The sequence below is a fragment of the Heterocephalus glaber genome, unplaced genomic scaffold, assembly GCF_053883595.1.
Source record: "Heterocephalus glaber isolate CG9 unplaced genomic scaffold, H.glaber_assembly_v1.0 deba00001744, whole genome shotgun sequence".
Classification (NCBI taxonomy): domain Eukaryota; kingdom Metazoa; phylum Chordata; class Mammalia; order Rodentia; family Bathyergidae; genus Heterocephalus; species Heterocephalus glaber.
Genome location: NW_028258450.1, coordinates 4718045 through 4744269, shown reverse-complemented (window position 1 = coordinate 4744269; position 26225 = coordinate 4718045). Strand labels below are relative to the sequence as shown.

The 26225-nt window shown below is 43.5% G+C and overlaps 1 long non-coding RNA gene and 1 pseudogene across 1 annotated transcript; one reads left to right on the top strand and one right to left on the bottom strand.

Annotated features, from left to right (window-relative positions):
• Positions 1–986: 986 nt before the first annotated feature.
• Positions 987–11594, bottom strand: LOC101701357 (RING-box protein 2 pseudogene; annotated as a pseudogene).
• A 4361-nt stretch (positions 11595–15955) lies between these two features.
• LOC147821364 (uncharacterized) lies at positions 15956–23344 on the top strand. Its single transcript, XR_015447096.1, has 2 exons — positions 15956–16372; positions 21634–23344. It is a non-coding gene; the product is annotated as an uncharacterized LOC147821364 (long non-coding RNA).
• Positions 23345–26225: the final 2881 nt, after the last annotated feature.

Sequence of the window (26225 nt, the reverse complement as noted above, 5' to 3'; positions counted from 1 at the left end):
GTATATATATTTAAAAATTTTTAAAATTTTATTTATTAGTAGTACATTTTGTGACTCCTTGTGTGGAGTTGGGACATGTACATAACACATCTTAATTCCTTTTTCATTCTTTTTTCCTCCCCTAATCTCTTTTTTTTTACTTGATAAATTATTTAAGTTTAAAGTTGTACATACAATTATAACTGAAACAGAGTAAGTCATTTATTATAGCACTGCATGTTAAACTTTTTGATCCAATATTACACATAAACATTTCCTTCATTAATATTTTACCAAAAATATACACTACAACATAATTTTTCCAGAACTAGAAAATACCTATCCTTTAATACTCAATGATTTAACAGTGAGATGGATACAGATCTACATTTTCTTGATGAGACAAAGATAGAGAATAATTTAAAAAACAATCAAAATCCCATATGCCTGAAAGTTAAATTCTATTTAACCTGTTCACTGATCCAAAATTAAAATTCTCAATATATCAAATAAAAATGTCAAGGAATCTCTGCTCTTCCCACCAAAAATAAATATTAGGAACAAATTGAGGATAAGAGTTGGGTTTGAAATTGCACTTTATTTGTTACTATAACACTCTCTCTTTTTATGTGATCAACTGTAAGCATGCAAAAAGTTCTCCTATGAACAGAACTTGTTCTACAGCCGTGTGTATAGTGATAGGTAAATTATAAAGGTAATTTGATTTGGACTTTTCTCCTTTTTTACAGCACTTTTAAGCAGTGTATATGACAGAGACCATAGAGGTAGGAAAAGACCATCTTTAATAAATTATCTTCTTAATTGTAGAGAATCCTGAAAATTAAGTTGACAAAAGGCTATACCATGCCTCTGATAAGTCCCAGAAGACCACAGATCCACTGCCTTCTATGTGAAAAAGTAGTCCCCTTGAGTGTTTGAGCCTTTGCTGGGCCCCTGACAGCAAGATCTACCAGGGTCTTGAGCAACTGCACTAAGAAAGCCTCCACTACTCTCATTTGCCGAGTCTTTGGACCACCCAGTCCTGCTGACCGAGAGGGCAGCGATTGTTCTGTTTCACCCACAGGGACATGCAGCAGTTGTGGAAGGAATGATTGCATCGTCCCCAGACCACAACACAATCCTCTTGCTTGTTTTCAGCTTGATGTCTAAGACAGGCATCCATCACCTGGACCCTGCAGATGGAGCACGTATCGCACTCCACGCCCCAGCTCCACGTGGCCACCGCGTTCCGCTTCTTCAGCGAGAACATTTTGTCGCCTCCCGACTTGGAGTCTGCGCTCCCCGAGTGAGAGGACAAGGCGCAGGGGTCTTCGCCTGGCGTGGAGCTGGTGGCTAAGACGTTGGGTCGGGGAAGGTGAGCGGCTACCCTCCCCTCATCTCTTGAACCTCTTTCCCTTTCAGAAAGATCTATCTCCGTACTTCCCATTATCTTTTTTTGTTTGGTACCAGGGATCAAACTCGGGTCCTTGTGCTTGCGCAGCAGGAGGCAAAACCACTGAGCTAAATCCCCGGCTCCCCCTATTATCTTTTATTTATTTAGTTTTAATTTTTTGGTACCGGGGATCAAACTCGGGTCCTTCTGCTTTCGAGGCAGGTGGCGGAACCACTGAGCTAAATCCCCGGCCCCATGTTTTATTTTGTTTTTTATTTTTACTTTTGGTTTCTCATAAGAGAAGCCATGTGATATTTAAACTTGTGAGTCTGATTTATTTCACTTCATGTTATGGTCTTGCCGTGCATCCATTTACCTATAAATGTCTCATGTTTGTCTTTCTTCATACTGTATAGTATTTCTGAATGGTAACAAATTCTGACATCGCTAAAAATAAAACATCCTGTTCCAAATGCAACACTTGATGACTCAGTGTTTATCAATTGTGATCAACTGAATAGTGTAAGATTAGTCATTTACCTAGGAAAGGCCAGAAAGCCAAGAAATCTAAGGTAAAAGCAAAAAAAAAATTTATGTTTTTGGAGACAGGGTCTAGCTATCTAGTTCAGGCTGGCCTTGAACTCACTAAAGGAAGGGGGCCGAGGCAGAAAGATCTCTGTGAGTTTGAAGACAGCCTGAACCCTGCCTTAGCTGACCCTGTGTCAGAATCCTGGCCACCTGCCGGTGACTGCTTTTCTAAACCCTCGCATGTCTTCCCAGGGCTCCTTGTTTAATAAGGTCATCAGACACTCTGGCAGCTTACTTTGATCACTGCAAATTAAATAATGGGGGATTTTTCTCCATACTAATTGCATGGAAAACATCAGCTGTTTTCCCCCTTGGTACATACTACTGTGTAGATGTAGCTTAAAATATTAACCATTCCCCAGAAAGTGCCTTTTAGATGTCATGATGAATGTAATATCATAGACACAAAGCTGTATGCAATTAAAAGGCTTTAAAAGTGTTTTACTTTATTGGTCCATGTTTGCAGTACATAGTGTATTTTATTGGTAGGGAGCTGGTTTATGAACATAATGCATCTTAGTTCCTTGTTTCTAATTTTTAGTTCCTTTTCTCACCCCTCCCCCAATTAATTATATACACAACCTTAAATAGCAAATGGTTTTTCTTACATGAGAAAGCCAAAGTAGAATAAAACTGTTTTTGAAAAATGAAATTATGATCCTGTCAAAAAAATTATAATAATATACTGTAACAAAAGTGGTTTAAAGGTTATGATTTATTCTGGAATTTTCCACTTAATGTTTTTGGACCGTGATTGATTCCCTGCACCCTAAAACTGACACTGAGGAATACAGACCATGGAGGGAGAACTTTTTTTTTCTGGTACTGGAAATCGAACTTGGAGCCTTGCACTTTCCAGGCAGGTGCTGTACCACTGGGCTACATCCCTGGCCCAGCAAATCATGGAGGAAAGGAGGATTAATATATATCTATTCCGCTTCTTTAAGAAGCTACACTTTTTTTTTTTTGGCGGTACTAGGGATCGGACTCAGGACCTTCTGCTTGCCAGGCTGATGCGGCACCACTGAGCTACATTCCCCGCCCTTTATTCCACTTCTTAAGAAATGTGCAACCATACTGCTCTCAGTACCAAAAAATACCACACTTTTACATGAGATTCCAAGATCCCCTGGTATTTGTGACTCCAGAGTTCACATTAACTCAGATTTTCATGTAGAAAAAGAAATGCAATGGTCATACAATTCTAAAGCTATGAATACTTGGACCAACTAGAGATTACACTGTTTGGTGATGTGGAAACTTGAGCTAGCTGCTGTCAGAGGAACTAAGAATTCCTGTGAGCCTTCTGTTTTCTCCCTCTCCTCTAAATGCGTGGATTAAGGAATTTGAGGGGAGGAGGCGCCCAACCAGCCCCCCTCAGAGCCTGCTCAGTAGATGTGCATTCCTTGTACAATTTCCTCCTTGCATCCCTGATGCCTGGAGGCTGCAGGGAAGGCCAGGGTCAGGCTGGCTTCCTAGCCCTGCTCACCCCATGCCTTGAGGGTCTGGAGGTGCTGGACACCTGCAGCTGCCTGTTTTCTCTGGAGGAAAAGAAAGTGTGTGTATGTATGTGTATGTGTATGTGTGCGTATCAGGTCGGAAACAGACAAGCAGAAGGTCAGTTTGGCTTCTATATCTCCTTTCTTTTTACTCCTTCCTCCCCTCTCCAGGCTCTCATAGAGGATTAACCACAAGGCTTTTGGGTTTTTTTGGTCCTGGGGATCGAACTCGGTTCCCTGCGCTTGCGAGGCAGGCGACAGAACCACTGAGCTAAATCCTCGGCCCCAACCACAAGACTTTTGTTAGAAACTTTGAAATGATTCCAAATGGCACTGTGAGACAGGTCTGGTTTGACTGTTAAGGGATGAAGCCAAACATCTCAGAGACAAGAGTGGTGGGGAGCAAAAGAGTTTCATTGGCAAGAAGCCCGGCAGCTGGAAGATGGGGATTCTTGTCTTGACCAAAAAGCCATCTTCCTTGGTGACTTAGGAGCAAGGCTTTTACAGGGACTTCTTTTGGGGGGGGAGGCAGATCAGATGGGCACCAGGTAATTACACATTGTGGGTGGCCTGGTTTTCTTAGGTTATCTGTAGGTCATAAATCCTGGCTTCTGTAAATCTAAAGAAAATTACTGATTAGAAAGTCGGACAGTGGGCCGGGGATTTAGCTCAGTGGTTCCGATGCCTGCCTCGAAAGCGCCAGGTCCTGAGTTCGATCCCCAGTACCAAAAAAAAAAAAAAAAAAAAAGAAATTCTGACTGACGTAGGATAGAAAAAAATGAAGATAGGTAAAAAGGAGACAAAGAAATTGGAATTTTAAAACTGTACTTTTTTGAACATTACAGCTGTAGGATACAAAATTCACTCAAGCCTTTTTCCCTTCCAGGAAATTCATTAAAAAAGACCTAAGGGTCTTAAAGACACAATAACCCTGTAAAGGGAGCACTGGGCCTGTGCTTCCCACCTGGGAGTTGCACTTCCTCTATCCCCAAGGAAGCTGCAATAGCAGTGGGCAGCAGATCTCAACTTCAACCCCATGTGAATGGTTTGCATTTTAACATAGTCTTAGACAAGCGACCTTACAGACAATAGGGATACACACCCTGGACTGAAGAGACCCCAAGAGTCCATAAAATATCCCACTACAGATTCAGATTGCAAGGTACTTTCCTCTCTTGAGGGACCACACTTCTTCTCTGAGTGCACAGTTTTAAGTTTTTTTGCCTAGGAAATCCCTTTATGCCTCTTACTGACACATCCTAAAGATTCTTTTTCCATGACAGGAATCAGACAATCTACAACTTAATTCTATGGTTAGGGTGGGTTTAGCTTCCTCATCAGCCCTTTGGAAACCTCCTAGTGTAGCTAAGTTAGGTAGACAGTAATAGGCATTTAGCATGGGACAGGGCCCAAGATGGAGTTGGAATAGAGATGAGGCAAACCAGGCCTGTGGGTGAGGGCTGAGTTGTGGAAACCAGGTCCCTAAATGGAGATAGGATGGCAGGCCTGAGGCAGGAGATTAGGGCTTGGCTAGCCAGCTGGGCAAGTGGGTGTGACCTCTGTCAGTTACAGAGATCCAGGACACATGTGTCCAAGACCCGCACCTGAGACCAGTCAGAAAATGCTATCTTCAATTTTCTGGGATGAACTCAAGCAGGGTTTTGATAGGATGGCCTAGATCTGAGGTCAGAACAGAAGACACCAAGTATATTTGTAATTGACCTCATGGCCACTGTGCTCTCTCTTTCTTCAGTGGTTCATTTTCACCCTGAAAAGCATATTTCTTTTCCTACCTTTAATAAATGTAAAACCTCTATACCTCTTGCACCTGTCTTGTCCAATTCTTTTTTTTCCCTTAAATTCTTTTATTGGTACATTTGAGGTATACAATACATTTACGTTTATCATTGGGTGCTTGTACCTGTACATGATGTAACTTATTTCTTATTTTTTCCCCATTACCTGTGTGCCTTTCACCCAATGCCCTTCATAGATTTTGTTTCCATTTTTTTCTTTTCTCATAACTTTTCCTTTCCCTTCTTTCTTTCCCCTTCCACTCCCACCACCCCTACCCCTTTGGACATTTTCTTCCTATTTCAAATTATCAATTATTCATTTTAATCATTTTAATCTTTATTTACACTTTCAGTTTCTCACACTAGAGAAACTATTCGGTATTTACATATGTGTGTCCTATTTATTTTCTTGCCCAATTCTTTATGTAGGACAACAAGAACCTGGAAAGAACTGTAATAAAAACAGCATGGTACTGGCAAAGAAACAGACCTGAGGAGCAGTGGAATAGATTAGAAGATGCAGAAACAACACCAGACACACTCAGCCACCTCATTTTTGAGAAAGGAGCCAACCACCCTCAGTGGAGGAAAGATAGCCTCTTTTTTTTTTTGTACCGGGGATCGAACTTGGGTCCTTGCGCTTGCGCAGCAGGCGGCGAAACCACTGAGCTAAATCCCTGGCCGATAGCCTCTTTAATAATTGGTGTTGGAAACACTGGATTTCAACCTGCCAAAGATTAAAACTAGACCCTTATCTTTCACCATGCACTAAATTAAAATCAAAGTGGATTAAAGATCTAAATATTAAAACAGAAACACTAAATTTGGTGGAAGATAAGTTAGGTAGAACTCTTGAAGACCTTGGCATAGGAAAAAACTTTATGAAGAAATCCTCAATAGCATGGGAACTAGCACAAAGAATCAACAACTGGGATCTCATCTTATTAAAAAGCTTCTGCATCAAAAGAGAAGCCACCAACAGTGTGAAGAGACAACCCACAATGTGGGAAAAAATTTTTACCAGCTGTTCCTTGGACAAAGGTCTACTATCTAAAATATATAAAGAACTTAAAAAAAATCAGACCCCCCCCAAATATAAAGACCCAATCCAAAAATGGGCATCTGAAATGAACAGACATTTCTCAGACACAGAAATAAAAGCAGCAAATAAACGTATGAAAAAATGTTCAGCATCACTTGTTATTTGAGAGATGCATAGGAAAACAACACTGAGATTCCACCTCACCCTAGAAAGAGTGGCTGCTATCAAGAAATCAACCAATAACAAATGCTGGCGGGGGTGTGGAGAGAAAGGAACCCTTCTCCATTGTTGGTGGGAGTGCAGACTGGTACAACCACTGTGGAAATCAGTATGGAGATACCTCAAACAACTAGGATTAGAGGTCCCATTTGACCCAGCTATTCCCCTGCTGGGTATCTTCCCAAAAGAATTAAAAGAATCATACCACAATGTGCACCCATGTTTATAGCAGCACTGTTTGTAATAGCTAAAGCTTGGAAACAGCCCAATTGCCCATCAACTGGAGACTGGATAAAGAAGATGTGTTATTTTATTTTATTTTATTTTATAAACTGGAGTACTACTCAGCTCTAAAGAATGAGAAACTAGAGACATTTATAGCTAAATGGATGCACATTAAGGCCATACTCTTAAGTGAAATAAATAGGACTCACATGTGTAAATACCGAATAGTTTCTCTGGTGTGAAAAACTAAAAGTGTAAATAAGGATTGAAACATATAATTGATAACTGAAATAGGAAGAAAAGGCCTAAAGTAGTGGGGGAAGTGGGAGGAGTAAGAGAAAGCAAAGAAGGAAAAGGAAAAAAATGTGAGAAAAGGAAAAATGGAAACAAAGTCTTTGTAAATAGGGAAGGGTGGAGGGGGTGGGGGAAGGGAAGGGGAATGGGGAAAAAGTGAGAACCAGGATGCGTCCTGTAAAGGTACAAGATCCCAATGACGAATGTAACTGAATTGTAAACCTAAAATGTACCCATAAACAATGAAAACAACAACAGCAACAACAACAAAAAAGAGCCTGGAAAGAATCTCTAGAAGGAACCCATAGCACCCAAGAACCCCGGTAACAGTGCTGCAAGCCTCACCAGAGATAAGCAACAGTTGGAAGTTGTACTGTAACTAGCGCCACCTGGTCCAGTAAGCCCAAATAACATAACAAGTATGTAACATAACACACAGATGACCAGAACACCCTGACGCTTACTCCTATGCCTTCCAGGAATGCCTTTGCTCTCTGTGTCAAAAGTTACAGGAAAGCTAAAGTTAACAATGCCTGCAGCTATACCCCTGCTATGTGCCTTGTTTTTCTATTATATATGTGTGTGCATATATATATATATATATATATATATATATATATATATATTTTTTTTTTTTGGTACCGGGGATCAAACTCAGGACCTTGCGCTTGCGAGGCAGGTGGCGGAACCACTGAGCTAAATTCCCAGCCCTATTAATCCCAGTTCCAGGGATTTAGCTCAGTGGTTCCGCTGGCTGCCTTGCAAGCGTAAGGTCCTGAATTCAATCGCCGGTACCAAAAAAAAAAAAAAAGATCAATATTAACTAAGTGACCGTATTGTAATCCTATAGGTTGATTACAGTTTGACCGAAAGTAACTCTTCATGTGACATGAGCCTAGAAAAAGAGCCTCAGCAGCAACCCGTTTTCGGAACTCCTTCTGCCTCTCAGGAGCATCACCTTAATAAACTTCTCTGCTCTTTACCTCTTCTCTCTTCAAGTCCATTCTCTGGGGTTGTGAGACAAGCCCTCGGGTTCGTGTGAACTCTGAAATCCTGATACACTAGGCCCCTGCCTGGTGACATCCTCACTCCTGTCTTTTTAGTCCTTTTCCTCACGAATAGCTAAACTTGCAGTTAATCTTAATCGTAAAGGCACAGAAGGAGGGGGTGGGGGAAGATAGCAGAAGGGCCACTGTCCCACGGGAAACAGAAGATGACAGAAAAGCAACTTTGTACCAGATTCGGAAAGGTAGCTTCACAGCTTTAATCCATTCGGCAGCTCCTATGGTCACCAGCCCTGCAAAATGGAACTTTAGAAGTTAGATTTTGCTCTCCTGGAGATAAGCAGTTTCTCCAAAACTCCCTCCTGCTGAGCACACAACCAGCACGTCCTCCCCTTAGCCTAAAAGAAATGGCAGAATGCGCAGGCTCCAGCCGCAGGAGGTAGAAACCAGCTTCCTTTCCCCAGGAAGGAACGAACCGAGGACGGCTGGAAATGGTAAAGCGAGGGTGGAGATCTGCTTGTCTCTCTGTGCTCCCCTCCGCTCTGTTCCTTGCTATTCGAGGCCCTTTCCCACTCGTACGTAGGGAGATGGTGATTTGCGGCAAATAGGCCTCTCCATCTCCTTGGAGCTAGCTTTGAATAAACCCTTTTCCCCTTTTACCAAAATAAATGGCCTCCTTTGATTTGGTCAGCGGTGAGCAAACAAATTTGTGTAGAAACCGAAGAGGCTGGCAGCAGTCAGTGGGGCCATTTATAGTGCAGCCAGTGGGAGGCTGATAATAAATAGCTCAGCTGTGTGGCCTCCAAAATGAGTGATTTAAAAAACCTACCAACAGCAAGAGGAGGTAGAGGGCTTATTTAGGTTTTCCCTTGGTAACACAAATACATTATCTGCTTCTTGGGGGACATGTGTTGTTGTGATGATGTAACCCCAAAAAGGGTCCACTCCCCTGGCCTGCCCCTGATGCAGTCAAGAAATCCAGAGGTAGAGGGAGGAGGAAGGGCTTGATCAGCAACAAGCTAGCCAGGCAGAAGATGGAGGCTCTTGTTTTTAGTGACCTTCTTTTTTTTTTTTTGGTACCGGGGATTGAACTCCGGACTTCCCGCTTGCAAGGCAGGCAGTGGAACCACTGAGCTAAATCCCCGGCCCTTTAGTGACCTTCTTGACCACTGCACTCAGTGTGAGCTTCTTCTAGGCTTTGTGAGGGCAGGGACATGGCAGGGTCTGTGGGTCCCAGACCTGCAGTCCCCAGCGGCATTAGATACATGGCTTTGTACATCTTGTCTCTTCCGAGATCAGCTAGTGTTCCAACGCTGTGAGGCTGAAGAAGGGCCCACAAAAGGAACAAAGCTTCTTTGCTGGGCTAAGTGGTCGGTGCTTGGTTTTGCTATGGTCAGTGTCTACTGTGCATGTCTCTAGCAACGGCAGCCCAGGCGTGCTCTTTCCCTGTAACCTGGGACAAGGGAACGTTCAGGTGCGTCCCTAGCTAGTTATCAAGGTGCAGTGAACCATCAAAGCACAGAACAGGTATGAAGAAAGAACATGGAAAAGTTTTTATCTTTTTACTCCTTAAAGACCTTCAGTAAGAACATGGAGTAAGAGCTTGGCGTGGTGGTGCACAGCTGTAGTCTCAGCCCTTGGGAGGCTGAGGCAGGAGGATCACCATGAGCTTGAGGCCTGGGCTACATAATGAGTTCAATGCCAGCCTGAATGACATAGTGAGATCCTGTCTCAAAAAACAAAAAGCAAACAAAAGAACATGGAGTGAAAGCACTTTCCCAGCAAGAACAGTACCTCTCACAGGGTAGGTAAATTTAGAGCTAATAAACCTTGCTTTGGCAACCTTCCCTAAATGAGTAACATACCTGCATCCAAAGTTTTAAGGTAATAAAGGATTTTATTTGTTTGTCCTCTGTCTCCGTGGTGACCTCTGACTGTGTCAATGGCATAGTTGATTGGGGACTTGCTGACAGAACTGTGGTCAAGGGCAGCAGCAAGATGGGCAATTTCTTCCACTTGGGTCAGAGGGAGGGGGCTTATACGAGAATTCAATGTGCCACAGTCAGGACAGAGGTGGCTTTCATCCAAGCTGGGATGTACCTGGCTCCTCTCAAGCTTTTCATTGCTGTGAAAAAATACATGAGGAAATCAATTTAAGAGGTGGAAAGATTTATTTTGGTTCATGGTTTTGGAGGTTTCAGTCCATGGTCATTTGGATCTGTTACTTCATACTGTAATGAGGCAGCACATCAGGGCAAGGACAGCAAAGAGTGGGGGCTCACCATGTCCTTCAGGAGCCTCCAATGGCTTCCACTGAGCCCCTACCCTTGAGGTACCACTGCCTCCCTTAAGTGCCGCAGGTTGGTGACCAAGACCTCATCATTGGAGGACATTTTTTTTTCATATCATTTCTCCCCATTTCTCATTTTCTTCTCTTTTGGGAAATGTCTAACTTTCCCCTGTTTTCTGTGTTTCTTATTCCATTATTGTTAGGGCTTGTGTCTTGATGTCCCCCCCCCCCCGCCCCCAGGCCTCATGCAGTCATAGGTGGGGCTTTTTCTGAGGTGGGTGAATCTAGCTTGTGTGATGCTAGGATTAAGGGTGTGTGATTCCTAAAACACTACACGTGAGTGATTGGTTTGGCACTGCCCTAATCCTGGTGATGTGAATAAGATGAAAGGAACAGAAAGACACTGTTAAAGTCTCTTGTTGCTTTCCTGTTTCTCCTCTGTGAAATCCCTCCTGCTTCTCTTTTTGCTTTTGCTGCTTCTGCTGCCATGAACTGTTGCCCCTCTGCCACCTTGCCTTACAGGGAACCTATTATGGACTGAAACCTCTACAAACTGTGAGCCAAATAAACCTTTTCCCCTTGAACTTTGGGTGTTGGGTATTTTGCTTCAGCAAGGAGAGAAAAGTGTTTGGTTTTTTTTTTGGTACTGGGGATTGAACTCGGGACCTTGCACTTGAGGCAGGCGATGGAACTATTGAGCTAAATCCCTGGCCCTAGGAGAGAAAAGGAATTAACATAATTATTTGGGTTTGTTCCCTATCTTTTTTTTTTTCTGGTACCAGGGATCGAACTCAGGACCTTGTGCTTACAGGCAGTCATGGCGCCACTGAGCTACATCCCCGGCCCCTATTATTCTTTATTTCCTTCAACTGTGTGTCATCTGAGGTTATGAATAAAAATTAATTAAAATTACTAATACAAATGCTTAGGCTTCATAATTTATCCCAGGCTTTCTCCACTGCTGAACGTGGGAGGCCTGCAGAAACCCGAGTGCCCTTCGTTCTGAGGGCAGTGGTCCCTGCTCATACACAGTTATATCCCATGAACTCCAGTGAATGTCTGAGCCCTTGATGAGCACTCAGCCCTATAAATTTTATATTTTTCTTCTTAAATATACACATTCCTATGATAAAGTTTAATTTATGAATTAGGCACAGTAAGATTAACAATAATAATAAAATAGAACAATTATAACAATATACTGCAATAAAAGTTATGTGAATGGGGTCTCTCTCCCTCAAAATAACTTACTGTATTGCAGCCATGATGTGAGATGATGCAATGCTGACCCGATGTGGGGGAGTTAGGTGGATTGTGTAGGAAGGGACACAGTGTTAGGCTATTGCATAAGGGTTAACTGAACAAAAGACTGTGAGGTCTCGACAGTCCAGCATGGAGGTAGCTACTGAATGACTACTGGGTGGGCAGTGTATACCATGTGGATACTCTGGACTAAGGGATAATTCCCATCCCAGCAAGGATGGAGTGGGTTTACCTGAGATTTTGTCACTCTACTTGAAATGGAACAATTGAAAATTTATAAATTGTTTACTTCTGGGAATTTTCCATTTAATATTTATGGATCATGGTTGGCCATAGGTAACTAAAAATCACTACTATATGTGCAAACCTGAAAGTGAGAAGGATATAAACTATAAGCAGCCCTTGACTGAGGAGAGAGTGTGAGCCACGGGTTGAATGTCCCTTCCCCCCAATTTGGGACAGTTCCACGTGCATTGCACATGGCCCTCAAAAGACCCCAGATTATGGCACTGATTCTCAAAGTGGCAACCAGCTCGATATTATGGTTGTGGACTGGTTTTCCCTTTCTCTACTTGATTCTTCCCTGTCCTTCCACTAATCCATCTGGCCTGTTCCCCACAGAAACTTCTGCATATAAGCCCTTGTTTTCATCTCCCCTTTTTGGGGGTACTCTCGGGAACTCCAAAGAGAGACGGGAAGTCTTGAGAGTTAGGAAGGGCAGCCTGGCTTTCAGGGCATCAAAGAACGTTCCTCTCCTGACCTCTAGTGGTAGAGGTGTGCAGTTCCTTTCTGTTTTCTCTGGATTTTCCTATTCTGCGTTCTTTTTCCTTTTTATTTCATCTCCTCTAAAATCCCGCTTCTCTTCTGTTATCCCCCAATATCCTGTTTGGCCTATACCTTCATTTCTGGGTGGTCAGTTTGGAGAAAATCGGGAACATTACCCATTTCACCCGTGTGTGTATATATATATGTTTAGATATGAAGGCTTCTTAATCCCTTTTCACTTAAAAATAATGATTCATTCAATACTCAGCCAATGCCATTTCCCTGGTTATCTTATCTTTCTATTTTTTTATTTTTTCTTAATTCTTTTATTGGTACATTTTAGGTATACAACACAATTACAGTTCTCACTGGGAATTGTACCTTTCTTTACATGATGCATCTTGGTCCTTATTTTTTCCCCATTCCTAGCCCTCCCTTCACCCCCTCCACCCTTCCCTATTTACAAAGACTTTATTTCCATTTTTTCCATTTCTCATCATTTTTGCTTTCCCTTCTTTCCTTTCCCCTGACCCTCCCACTACCCCTACCCCTTTGGACCTTTTCTTCCTATTTTGCGTTATTGATTATTCATTCTAATCATTGGTACATTTTAGGTATATAATATGATGACATTCATCGTTGGAAATTTGCACCTTTACATAATCTCTCTTGGTTCTTATTTTTCACCCTTGCCCAGCCCTCCCTTGAACCCCTCCATTCCTCCCTATTTACAAAGATTTTGTTCCTATTTTTCCATTTTCTCATATTAATTCCATACCCTTCTTTCCTTTCCCCTAGCCCTCCCACTTCCTTCCCCTTTGCCCCTTTTCTTCCTATTTCACATTACCTATTATACATTTTAGTCCTTATTTACACTTTCAGTTTCTCACACCAGAGAAACTATTCGGTATTTATACATGTGTGTCCTATTTATTTCACTTAAGAATATCGCCTCAATGTGCATCCATTTAGCTATAAATGTCTCTAATTGCTCATTTTTCATGGCTGAGTAGTACTCCATTTTATAAAAAAACCACATTTTCTTTATCCAGTGTCCAGTTGATGGGCATTTGGGCTCTTTCCAAGTTTTAGCTATCGCAAACTGTGCTGCTATGAACATGGGTGCACATACATCACTGTGGTATGATTCTTTTAATTCTTTGGGGAAGATCCCCAGCAGCGGAATAGCGGAGTCAAATGGGACTTCCAGTCCTAGTTCTTTGAGGTATCTCCATACTGATTTCCACAATGGTTGTACCAGTCTACACTCCCACCAGCAGTGGAGCAGGGTTCCTCTTTCCCCACAGCCCTGCCAGGATTTGTTATTGGTGGATTTCATGATAGCAGCCATTCTTTCTGGTGTGAGGTGGAATCTCAGCATTGTTTTCATTTGCATCTCTCGAATGACCAGTGATGTTGAGCATTTTTTCATGTATTTATTTGCTATTTCTACTTCCTTGTCTGAGAAATGTCTGTTCATTTCAGATGCCCATTTTTGGATTGGGTCTTTAAATTTGGGAGGTCTGATCTTTTTAAGTTCTTTATAGATTCGAGATAGTAGACCTTTGTCTGAGGAAAAGCAGGTGAAGATTTTTTCCCACATTGTGGGTTGTCTCTTCACACTGCTGGTGGTTTCTTTTGCTGTGTAGAAGCTGTTTAATAAGAAGAGATCCCACTTGTTGATTGTTTGTGCTAGTTCATGGGCAACTGAGGTTTTGTTCTTAAAATCTTTTCCTACAATGATGTCTTCAAGAGTTCTACCTAACTTCTGTTCCAACTGGTTCAGAGTTTCTATTTTAATATTTAGATCTTTAATCCATTTTGATTTTAGTTTAGTGCATGGTGAGAGATATAGGTCTAGTTTTAATCATTGGCAAGTTGAAACCCAATTTTTCCAGCACCATTTATTAAAGAGGCTATCTTTCCTCCAGTGAGGGTATTTGTCTCCTTTATCGACGATGAGATGGCTGAGTGTGTCTGGCATTGTTTCTGCATCTTCTAATCTGTTCCACTGGTCCTCAGGTCTGTTTCTTTGCCTGTACCATGCTGTTTTTTTTTTTTTTTTATCACAGTATCTTTGTAGTATAGTTGCAGGTTGGGGATTGTGATACCCCCTGCCATGTCTCTGTTACCTAGAATTGCTTTTGCTATTCTGGGTCTCTTCTTGTTCCAAATGAATTTTTGGATTGTTTTCTCAAGGTCCGTGAACTATGCTGCTGGGATCTGAATTGGAATTGCATTGAATTTATATAGCAGTTTTGGAAGTATGGCCATTTTCACTATAATAATCCTTCCTACCCAGGAGCAGGGGATGTCTGTCCATTTTCTGATATCATCTTCAATCTCTCTTTTCAGAGTGCTATAGTTTTCAGGGAAGAGGTTTTTGATTTCTTTTGTTAGGTTGATTCCTAGGTATTTCAGGTTTTTGGATGCTATTGTGAAAGGAATTATTTGCCCTATTTCTCTCTCAGTGAGTCTGTCATTTGTGTAGAGGAAAGCTATTGATTTTTGTATGTTGACCTTGTAACCAGCTACTTGACTGAATTTGGTTATTAAGTCTAGAAGACTTTTGGTGGAGTTCTTGGGGTCTTCTATATACAGTATCATGTCATCTGCAAATAATGGCAATTTGACTTCTTCATTTCCTATCTTTATTCCTTTTATTTCTTTCTCTTGTCTAATTGCCGTGGCTAATGTTTCCAGAACTATATTGAACAAGAGTGGTGATAGTGGACATCCTTGTCTTGTTCCTGATTTTAGTGTGAAGGATTTCAGTTTTTGACCATTTAGTATGATATTGGCTGTTGGTTTTTCATAGATGGCTTTTATCAGTTTGAGGTAGAGACCATCTATTCCAATTTTGTGTAGGGTTTTTGTCCTAAATGTATGTTGGATTTTGTCAAATGCTTTTTCTGCATCTATGGAGATAATCATATGGTTTTTGTCCTTGGCTCTATTGATATAGTGTATTATATTGATTGATTTGCATATGTTGAACCATCCCTGCATCCCTGGGATGAATCCCACTTGATCAGAGTGTATGATCTTCTTGATGATATTCTGCATTCTATTTGCCAGTATCTTATGAAGGATTTTTGCATCTATGTTCATTAGTGGGATTGGCCTATAGTTCTCCTTTTCGGTTGGATCTTTCTCTGCTTTGGGGATCAAGGTGATGCTTGCTTCCAGGAATGAATGTGGGAGTATTGCTTCCCTTTCAATTTTGTTGAAGAGTTTAAACAGTAGTGGCAGCAGTTCCTCTCTAAATGTCTTGTAGAATTCAGTAGTGAAGCCATCAGGGCCCGGGCTTTTCTTAGTTGTTAAGTTTTTAATTATATTTTCAATTTCATTGGTTGATATTGGGTTGTTTAGAAGTTTTAAGTCTTCTTCATTCAACTTTGGTAATGCATATATATCTAGGAATCTGTCCATTTCTTCTGTGTTTTCCATCTTATTGGTGTATAGGTTCTGGAAGTAGGTATTGATGATCCTCTGGATTTCTGCTGGGTCTGTTGTAATTTCACCTTTGCATTCCTAATTGCATGGATTTGGGCCTTTTCTTTCCTTTTTCTGATAAGGTTGACTAAGGGTTTGTCTGTGGGGGGCCTTGCCCCCCCGCTAGAACTCTTGAGTGCCTTTTATGGACATATCCGGGCCTGCTGCAAATCTACCCGGCAACAAGGAAGTAGCCCCAGTACCCTCCTCTTGCTCCTCCCCTCTAGCACTACGGTATATATGTTGTAACAGCTTCTGCAATAAACGAGACTTGATCAGAAACCTGTCTTGTCTCCATCTCTCGTGTCCCCTGTCCCCTCTCATCCTCGCTCCCCCTCTAGGGTCTCCGTTGACTTACCCGCGGGCCGGGACAAGTGGCGCCCAACGTGGGGCCAGAGAACGGGGGATCCAGTGAAGGACGCTGCTCAGGGGCCCTAAGATTAAGATTGAGGAACAAAGAGCACACTCGACACGGGAGAGGCTTGCAATTGACGTGGACCTGCCGTCTTTTTGCACCTCGGTAAGTTGAGCAGCGATTATGGGACAGGGCATTAGTCAGCACGAATTGTTTGTGCAAGGTCTCAAGAAGACATTACAGGCACGAGGGGTAAAGGTTACAGTCAAACAGTTGTTAAGATTTTTTGATTATATTAAAGATCTCTGTCCCTGGTTCCCTGCTGAGGGAACCATTGACGAACAGAGATGGAAGAAGGTGGGGGAAGCTCTCCAGGATTATTATGCCACTTGCGGACCCGGGAAGGTCCCTATTGCGGCGTTCTCATATTGGAATTTGATTAATGATATTATTTCTCATAAAGCGAGGGATCCACTGGTGGCGCAGGCTATACAGGCTGGGGAGGTAGCTCTCCGAGATGGTAAGGGGCTGACACCCGCCAGTGATTCTGACGCAGTCTCCCGGGCCAATATGGCGCCGGGGCCCAGGCCCGTTGAGACCACGACTTCTTTGTCAGACAAAGAAGAGGACTTGATGTCCTTTGACAGTGACGACGATCCCGCCCCCGACGGACATGACGTCCCTTCGGACCAACCCCAAACGGCCACGAACCCTGCCAAGCCCTGTAGGGCAGGGCCTCGCCGAACCCCTGCTTCCTTGCTTTCCGCCACCGCCTCTAGGACAGCCCCACCCTCGCGGAAGTTTCCGCCCCTATATCCCTCCCTTCAAGCCTATCGTGGCCCGCCTCCGCCCCCAGATCCGCCCCAAGAGGGCTCCGGGTCGGAGGAGCCCGCGGGGGGAGCATTGTGGGGCGACTCCGGATATCCCCCTCCTTATATCTCTTCAGGCCCCGACACTCCCACTCTGGCATGTCCTGTTGTTGATCCCCAAAAGGAACTCCGGGACAAAATAGAATTTCTAAAAGAACAGATAAGGTTAGAAAAGGAACACCAAGAACTTATTACCCAGCTTGAAGGCTTAAGAACAGGCAAAGCCCATAAAAATGTCCGTAGAGAAGACAAACTTAAGCCACGACCCCCCGTTAGAGGGGCGGCCCCTAGGGTGCCATCCGGGTCGGGAGTATCCCTGAAACTTAAAAATGCGGAAGCCTTTCCCGTAACTAAAACTACTGACGCACAGAGACAGGCGTGAAGACACCACAGTGGTTTTGATTTTAAGGTCATTAAAAATTTTAAAACGGCTGCAGCTCAATATGGGGCCACTGCACCTTACACCATGGCTATTTTAGAATCGGTGGCAGAAAATTGGCTCACCCCAATTGATTGGCAGACTCTGGCCCGCGCCACCCTTACAGGAGGTGATTATTTATTATGGAAATCTAAATATGTTAAAAATTGCCGAGAAACTGCTAGGCGCAATGCTCAGGCGGGGAATGGATGGGTGCTTGACATGCTCCTTGGGGAGGGGGCCTACGCCGCCAACGACCAACAAATACAATTTGATGCGGGGTTATATGCCCAGATTCAGACCGCCGCCACTAGGGCCTGGAAAAAGCTCCCCTCCAAAGGAGACGTGAGTGCCTCCCTCACTAACATTCGGCAGGGCCCAGACGAGCCATTTGCGGACTTTGTCCACCGCCTTCTCACGGCGGCAGGCCGGATTTTTGGGAGCGCGGAGACAGGGACAGATTTTGTTAAACAGCTTGCTTTTGAGAACGCCAATGCCGCCTGTCAGGCCGCTATCCGCCCCTATAAAAAGAAAACTGACCTTTCCGGCTACATTCGCCTTTGTTCTGAGATTGGGGCCGCCTACCAACAGGGCCTTGCCATGGCGGCCGCCATGCAAGGCTTCACAGTCAAACAATTTTTGCAACGCCACGTCGGCAATAAGTGTTTCCGGTGTGGGGCCACCGGCCATTTTGCTAGAGAATGCCCGACCACTAAAATGCAGGGCCCCAATGCTCCGCCCCCCGGGCCCTGCCCCCGATGTAATCGGGGGAGGCATTGGGCGAGTGAGTGCCGATCCAAAACTGATGCCCAGGGCCGACCCCTTCCCCCTCTTAAGGATTCGAATTCGGGAAACGGGAAAGGGGGCCAGCCCCAGGCCCCCAACTCCAAACAAATTTACGGGGCGCTCAATTTTGCTCCAATAAACAGCAATCCATTTCAGACCTCATCAGAGCCACAAAAGGAAGTGCCGGATTGGACCTCAGTGCCACCACCCACACAGTATTGACCCCAGAAATGGGAGTCCAGGCCCTCGCCACAGGAGTCTTTGGACCCTTACCTAGAGAGACTTTTGGCCTAGTAATAGGCAGAAGCAGTAGTACCATAAATGGGCTGTTGGTTTACCCAGGAGTGATAGATAATGACTACTCTGGGGAAATTAAAGTTATGGTTTCTTCTCCCAAAGTTATTAATACCATTCAATCAGGCCAAAGATTTGCTCAATTGCTACTCCTTCCCCTTCTCTCTACCTCTAATAAGGCTCTAAACAATGCCCGAGGCAGCCAGGGATTCGGCTCATCTGATGTTTACTGGTCAGAGATACTTTCAGCACAAAAGCCTCTCGTGACCTTGTGGTTAGATGGGAGACAATTTTCTGGGCTGGTTGACACTGGTGCCGATGTAACTATCATAAAGGGAGAGGATTGGCCTCAGGCATGGCCATTAAAAGACACCCTCACCCATCTCGGGGGTATAGGTCAGAGTGAAAATCCTAAACAAAGTGCCAAAGATCTGACCTGGAGAGACCAAGATGGTAATCAGGGCACCATTCAACCTTATATCATTTCAGGGTTACCTATTAATCTATGGGGAAGAGACTTACTATCACAAATGGGGATAATTATTTCCAGCCCCAATGAAATTGTCACTATGCAGATGTTTAAAAATGGGTACATTCCAGGAACGGGACTGGGGAAACACCCTACAAACCTTACTCACCCCATTGAGCCTGTCCCTCGGCCCCCTCGGGCAGGGCTAGGCCATTTTCCATAGGGGCCATTGACACTCCTGCGGCCCATGCTGAAAAGATTACCTGGCTCTCAGATGATCCAGTGTGGGTCGATCAGTGGCCCCTCTCTAAGGAGAAATTGTCAGCAGCTCAACAGTTGGTGCAGGAACAGCTTCATGCTGGCCATATTATTCCTAGCCACTCCCCTTGGAATACTCCCATTTTTGTCATTAAAAAACGGTCGGAAAAATGGAGACTCTTACAAGATCTTAGAGCAGTTAATAAAACCATGGTACTCATGGGAGCTTTACAACCTGGTCTCCCTTCGCCGGTAGCCATTCCCCTTGGGTATTACAAGATTATTATTGATTTAAAGGATTGCTTTTTCACCATTCCCTTACATCCTGCTGATCAAAAACGCTTCGCATTTAGCCTTCCAGCGACCAATTTCTGTACCCCAATGCAGCGCTTTCAGTGGCTGGTTCTGCCCCAAGGCATGGCCAATAGTCCCACCCTGTGCCAGTCATTTGTAGCCGCGGCACTCCAATCCACCCGAGACAATTGGCCTCAAATGTATATTATCCATTACATGGATGATATCCTTGTAGCGGGGCAATTAGGAAGTGAGGTTTTAGCTTGTTATGCTGACCTTCGACGGGCACTTGAATCTCATGGCCTCCAGATTGCCCCTGATAAGGTTCAACTAAAAGACCCTTATAACTACCTTGGATTTCAGATGAAGGGACGTCACATTTCCTCCCAAAAGCTTACCTTGCGGCTGGACGGTCTTAAGACTTTAAATGACTTCCAAAAATTGCTAGGAGACATTAATTGGCTTATGCCCTATTTAAAGCTCACTAAACATGACCTGAAGCCTCTCTATGATACCCTACAAGGTGATAACCACCCTACTTCACCTCGACAGCTCACTGCCGAGGGGCGCAAAGCCATCAGTACAGTGGAACAAGCCATTCAAAATCAAACAATTAATTTTATGGATTATAACTCTCCTTTACAGTATATCATCTGCAAAACCTCCCTCTCTCCCACTGCTGTCTTTTGGCAAACCGCTCCCCTTTTGTGGGTTCATCTCCCAGTTTCCCCTAAGCGGGTCTTTTACCCCTATTATGTTGCAGTTGCAGACCTAGTTATCTTGGGCAGAGACCATGGAAAGATGTACTTTGGAAAAGAACCTGATGTCATTATCCAACCCTACCCTAAGGACCAGGTCGATTGGCTTATACAAACCACCGATTCCTGCCCAATTGCTCTTGCTTCTTATTCAGGGTTATTGGACAACCACTATCCTCCCAGCAAACTTATTGACTTTGCCAACAGACATGACTTCATTTTCCCGAAGATCACTTCTTGCTTTCCTCTGCCAGAGGCTCTACCCGTTTTTACAGACGGTTCTTCCACTGGAATGGCTGCCTATGTGTGGGATGATAACATTGTCCAGTTCCAAACCGCCCACTCTTCGGCCCAGTTAACCGAGCTCCAGGCAGTCATAGCGGTCTTTACCGCATTTCCTGCCTGAGCTTTTAATCTCTTTACTGACAGTGCTTACATTGCCCAATCTGTTCCCTTATTAGAAACATGTGGACTGATCAAACTTGCCTCTCAGACTGGTGGTCTTTTCCTCCAATTACAAGATCTAATCAGAAAACGATCCAAATCCTTTTTCATTGGGCACCTTCGAGCCCACTCTAACCTACCCGGCCCACTTGCAGAGGGCAACCGCTTAGCAGACCTAGCCACAAGACCTCAGGCTTTTGCCTATTCAATAAATACTGATGCCCCCAGTCCGATTGACCAAGCACAGAAGGCACACCAATTCCATCATCTTAATGCTCACACGCTTCGCCTTATGTATAAGCTTACTAGAGAACAAGCTAGACAAATTGTTAAGGCCTGCCCTACGTGCACTCTGCACCTTCCTACACCTCATCTGGGAGTTAATCCTCGTGGCTTGATTCCAAATGCCCTATGGCAAATGGACATCACACATTACCCTAAATTTGGAAATCTTAAATATATACATGTCAACATTAATACATATAGTGGATTCATATTTGCCACCCTGCAATCTGGGGAAGCTACTAAACACATCATTGCTCATCTCCTCACTGCCTTCTCAGTGCTTGGCTGCCCACAACAAATTAAAACAGATAATGGTCCTGGCTATATCAGCTCTGCCTTCTCCAAATTTTACAAACAATTTACAATAACACATATAACGGGAATCCCATATAATCCACAGGGACAAGGCATTATAGAAAGGGCTAATCTCACACTTAAAATTACTTTAGACAAAATAAAAAAGGGGGAATGGTATCCTACTAAGGGGTCTCCTAGAAATCTGATATCACATGCACTATTTATTCTTAACTTCTTAAATTTGGATGCCAAAGGTTTATCTGCAGCCAATCGTTTCTGGCAACCAGAGACGCAACGACAATTTGCCTCGGTGATGTGGAAAGACCCCCTGGACCACTCATGGCACGGGCCGGATCCTGTACTTATCTGGGGCTGAGGATCGGTGTGTATTTACTCCAAGGAAATGAAGTCAGCCAGGTGGCTCCCAGAACGCCTAGTAAAACAAGTTGATAGGTGTGCTGATGATGCCGATGACCTGACGTTGTCCAATCTTAACCAGTTAACAATGGCACCTACAATTACAATCTAATAATCATCAAGAGTATAGTATAATTCAATTTGGCTAGTTATATTTGGGTGCACCCTAATTTTACACACTGTCTTATATGTTTGTCTATTGTCTGTTGTTTGTGTTTGTACAGTTGAGCTCAATATGTTCCTTCCTCTTCAAAGGATATTCGCCTATTGTTAAATTGACTTATAGATAATATTATTAAACTAAAGACATGCTTTTCTTCCCAGGTTGTTAATTGATCAAAGTACCACTGAAATTTATTTTATGAAAGTGACGTGCATTGTTACCCACACGCAACAATCAAATTACAATTAACAGTTATAAAATAAAAAGATATATATTCTTAATTGTTTGTCAAAACGATTATAGATGGGAACTCCCTTTGATGAATATAGAAGTGGCCACCCAGAAAATGATTATTCTGGTCTTAATTCATTAAAGGGACCCCCTAGTAAATTTTATATTATATAATCTTATGGGAGACATATCACAATGAATATTATCTAAATATGTTATAAATTGATTGTATTGGTTGTCCTTGATATTTAAGCACTAAATATGTTGTTACAAAACGTTCATATTGGTTAAGTTCTGAATATGTTATTGTAGCATGTCCACATTGGTTATCTTCAAAAGCTTAATCAGGGTAGCTTAACTCTCTTATTCACAGTCTAGCCTTAAATGAACATTGCTGTTTTTATGCCAACAAATCTGGGATCGTCAGGGGAAAAATTCGCGAACTTCAGGAAGATTTAAACAGATGACGACAAAAATTCACTCAAAATCCCCTCTGGACTGGCCTCAATGGTTTCCTCCCTTATCTCCTCCCTTTGCTGGGACCCTTATTGGGTCTACTCTTGCTCATTTCTTTAGGGCCCGTACTTTATAACAAAATCATGGCCTTTCTTAGAGCCCAGATAGAGGCAATAAAAACAGCGCCCATACAGGTCTACTATAATAGATTGGCAATGGCTGACCAGGACGAATGTCGGACCATCGATTAGGTCCTTGCCGTGGCGAAGTGTTCTCGCCCCACCTGGTGAGTGGGCTGGCAAGCCAATGACGGGCAACTGAGCAAGCGTGCCATGCAATGAGAGAGCCCTCGTGTGCCGCCTAAGACAGGTGCCAGAGCCTTGATTCTCTGGTTAACCGATGACGGGTAAGGTGCACGGTGCAGACACGTGTGTTGCTCTGACCCAAGACAGGCTCAGCCCCCGCAGGCTTGGCTCTCCTGACGCCTTTCTAAAATTATAATTTTAAAGGGAGGACCTGTGGGGGGCCTTGCCCCCCCGCTAGAACTCTTGAGTGCCTTTTATGGACATATCCGGGCCTGCTGCAAATCTACCCGGCAACAAGGAAGTAGCCCCAGTACCCTCCTCTTGCTCCTCCCCTCTAGCCCTACGGTATATATGTTGTAACAGCTTCTGCAATAAACGAGACTTGATCAGAAACCTGTCTTGTCTCCATCTCTCGTGTCCCCTGTCCCCTCTCATCCTCGCTCCCCCTCTAGGGTCTCCGTTGACTTACCCGCGGGCCGGGACATTTGTCAATTTTGTTGATTCTTTCAAAGAACCAACTCTTGCCTTCATTGATTTTTTGTATCTTTCTCTTAGTCTCTATTGCATTGATTTCTCCTCTGATCTTTATAATTTCCTCCCTTGTATGGGCTTTGGGTTTGTGCTGCTCTTCTTTTTCTAGAAGTTTGAGGTTCAGCATCAGGTTGTTTAATTGGGCTCGTTCTGTTTTCTTAATATGCATATTCACTGCTATGAATTTCCCTCGTAAGACTGCTTTCATTGTTTCCCATAGATTCTGATATGTTGTACTGTCATTGTCATTTAATTGAAGGAACTGTCTGATTTCTTCTTTAATTTCCTCTATGACCCATTGGCTATTCAGAAGTGTGTTGTTCAATTTGCACGGGTTTATGAAATTTTTCATTTCTTTTGCTGTGGATCTCCAATTTCATTGCACTATGGTCTGATAATATACAGGGGATAACTTCAGTTCCTTTGCACTTATTTAAACATGTTCTATGTGTGAATATGTGGTCTATTTTGGAGAATGACCCATGTGCAGCTGAGAAGAATGTGTATTCTGATTTTGTGGGGTGGAAGACTCTGTAAACATCTGTTAAATTCATTTGTTCAAGAGTTTGATTGAGTTCTAGTATTTCATTACTTATTTTTTGTCTAGTTGATCTATCAATTTGTGACAGTGGGGTGTTGAGGTCCCCCACTACAATTGTATTAGTGCATATATGACTTTTCATGTCTGTTAGTATTTGTTTTATATAGTTGGGTGCACTAGTGTTTGGTGCATGGATATTTATGATTGTCATCTCTTCCTGTTGGATTGTTCCCTTTACAAGGATGTAGTGTCCTTCTTCGTCTCTCTTAATCAGTGTTGGTTTGAAATCTACTTGATCTGCAAAAAGGATAGCTACTCCTGGTTTTTTTTGGGTTTCTGTCACATGGAGTATTGTTTTCCACCCTTTAACTTTCAGTCTATGAGTTTCCTTTTGAATTAAGTGTGTTTCTTGTATGCAGCATATTGTTGGATCTTGCTTCTTGACCCATTCTTCCAGTCTGTTTCTTTTGATTGGTGAACTGAGACCATTAACGTTGATGGTTGTAACTGAAACGTATTGCCTTATCATTGCCATGACTTTTTCTTTTTGTTGGGTTCTCCCCCTTTACATTTAATTTCTTGTCATGCCAGATGGGTTCATTCTGCTTTGCTTCCTGGGGTTGTGATCCTCAATGTCTGTTCCTAGGATATTGTGTAAAATTCTTTGGAGTGCTGGTTTGGTATTCACGAAGTTCCTATGGTGCTCTTTGTTATGAAAATATCTTATTTCTCCATCCATTTTGAAAGATAGTTTTGCAGGGTACATCAATCTGGGTTGGAGGCTGTTTTCTTTTAGGGCTTGGAATATGTCACTCCAAGCTCTTCTTGCCTTGATGGTTTGTGTTGAGAAGTGTGCTGTGATTCTGATGGGCTTTCCTTTGTATGTGATTTGTTTCTTTTCTCTGACTGCTTGGAGAACTTTGTTCTTCTGTTGAGTTTCTGGAATTTTAACAATTATATGCCTATGTGTAGATTTTTTTTTGATCAAGGCTATTTGGAGTCCTATATGCCTCACTTATCTGTATGTCAAGTTCTTTTCCCCTGCTTGGGAAGTTTTCTGCCATTACTTTTGTGAAGAGTTTTTTAATGTCATCTGCACTCTCTCCTGTTTCTTCATGGACTCCAATCAGTCTTATGTTATTCTTCTTTGCATCGTCTAGCAGCTGCTGGATTGATTTCTCATGTTCCCTTATAATTCTGAAATTATTTTTCTTTTCTTGGTCATTAATTGCAATCTTGTCTTCTATATCTGAAATTCTGTCCTCACATTGGCTCATTCTGCTTTGTAGACTTTCAATGGAGTTTTTCATCTCCTGGAAATCTATTTACATCTGTTTTATGGATTCCATTTGTTTCCTATGTTGGGATTCCATCATGTTCCTCAGCTCCTCTCTAGATTTATTAATCATGTCTTGCACTAGGAGCACAATTTCTCCTGTTATCTGAGAAATTATTTCTGATTTCATTTTTTCCAGATCCCCTTTCGTTGCCAGTTTAGTGGGTCCAGGTGGTTGAGTATCAGAGTGTTCCATCTCATTTCCCTTTGGGGTTGCTGTAGGTGATCTGGAAGTCTGGTTTTGAGACTTATTTATGTGTTTTCTCATTTCGACTGGGGGAGCAGGGGGGGTGCTCTTGGTGTCCATGTGGCTCACCTCCTCTGAGCTGGGAGAGGTGGGCCAGGGGCCTGGAGCGGCGGTAGGGATGGTGGCCCGAAAGTCCCTTTGTCTGGGCCGGGAGCGGCAGGATGTTTGGCGGCCCGGAAGCCCCTTCCTCTGGACCAGGAGCAGTGGGACGGGAGCTCAGAAGTCCCTACCTCTGGGCCGGGAGCGTCCGGATATAGGGCAGTCCAAAAGCCTTTTCCTCTGGGCTGGGAGTGGTGGGAGGCATGGTGGCTGGGCAGCCTCTTCCTCTGGACCAGGAGCAGTGGGACAGTGGCTCAGAAGCCCCTACCCCTGGGCAGGAATTCTTTAAATGCTGAGAACTTGATTAGCTCCAGTACAGTGGTCTGGTGGTCCGGTGTCCTCTGCGTCTTTGTAGTGTGGAACCAGGTGGCTGTACAGAGAAGAGACCAAAGGAGGGGGGAGGGGTCCAGTCAATTGCTGCTGGGGCACGGGCTGATTCAGTGTTTTCAGCACGACTGGTGACCTCGGGACCGCGTCTGAAGACCTGCCGGTCTGCAGCGGACTGATTCAGTCCATTACA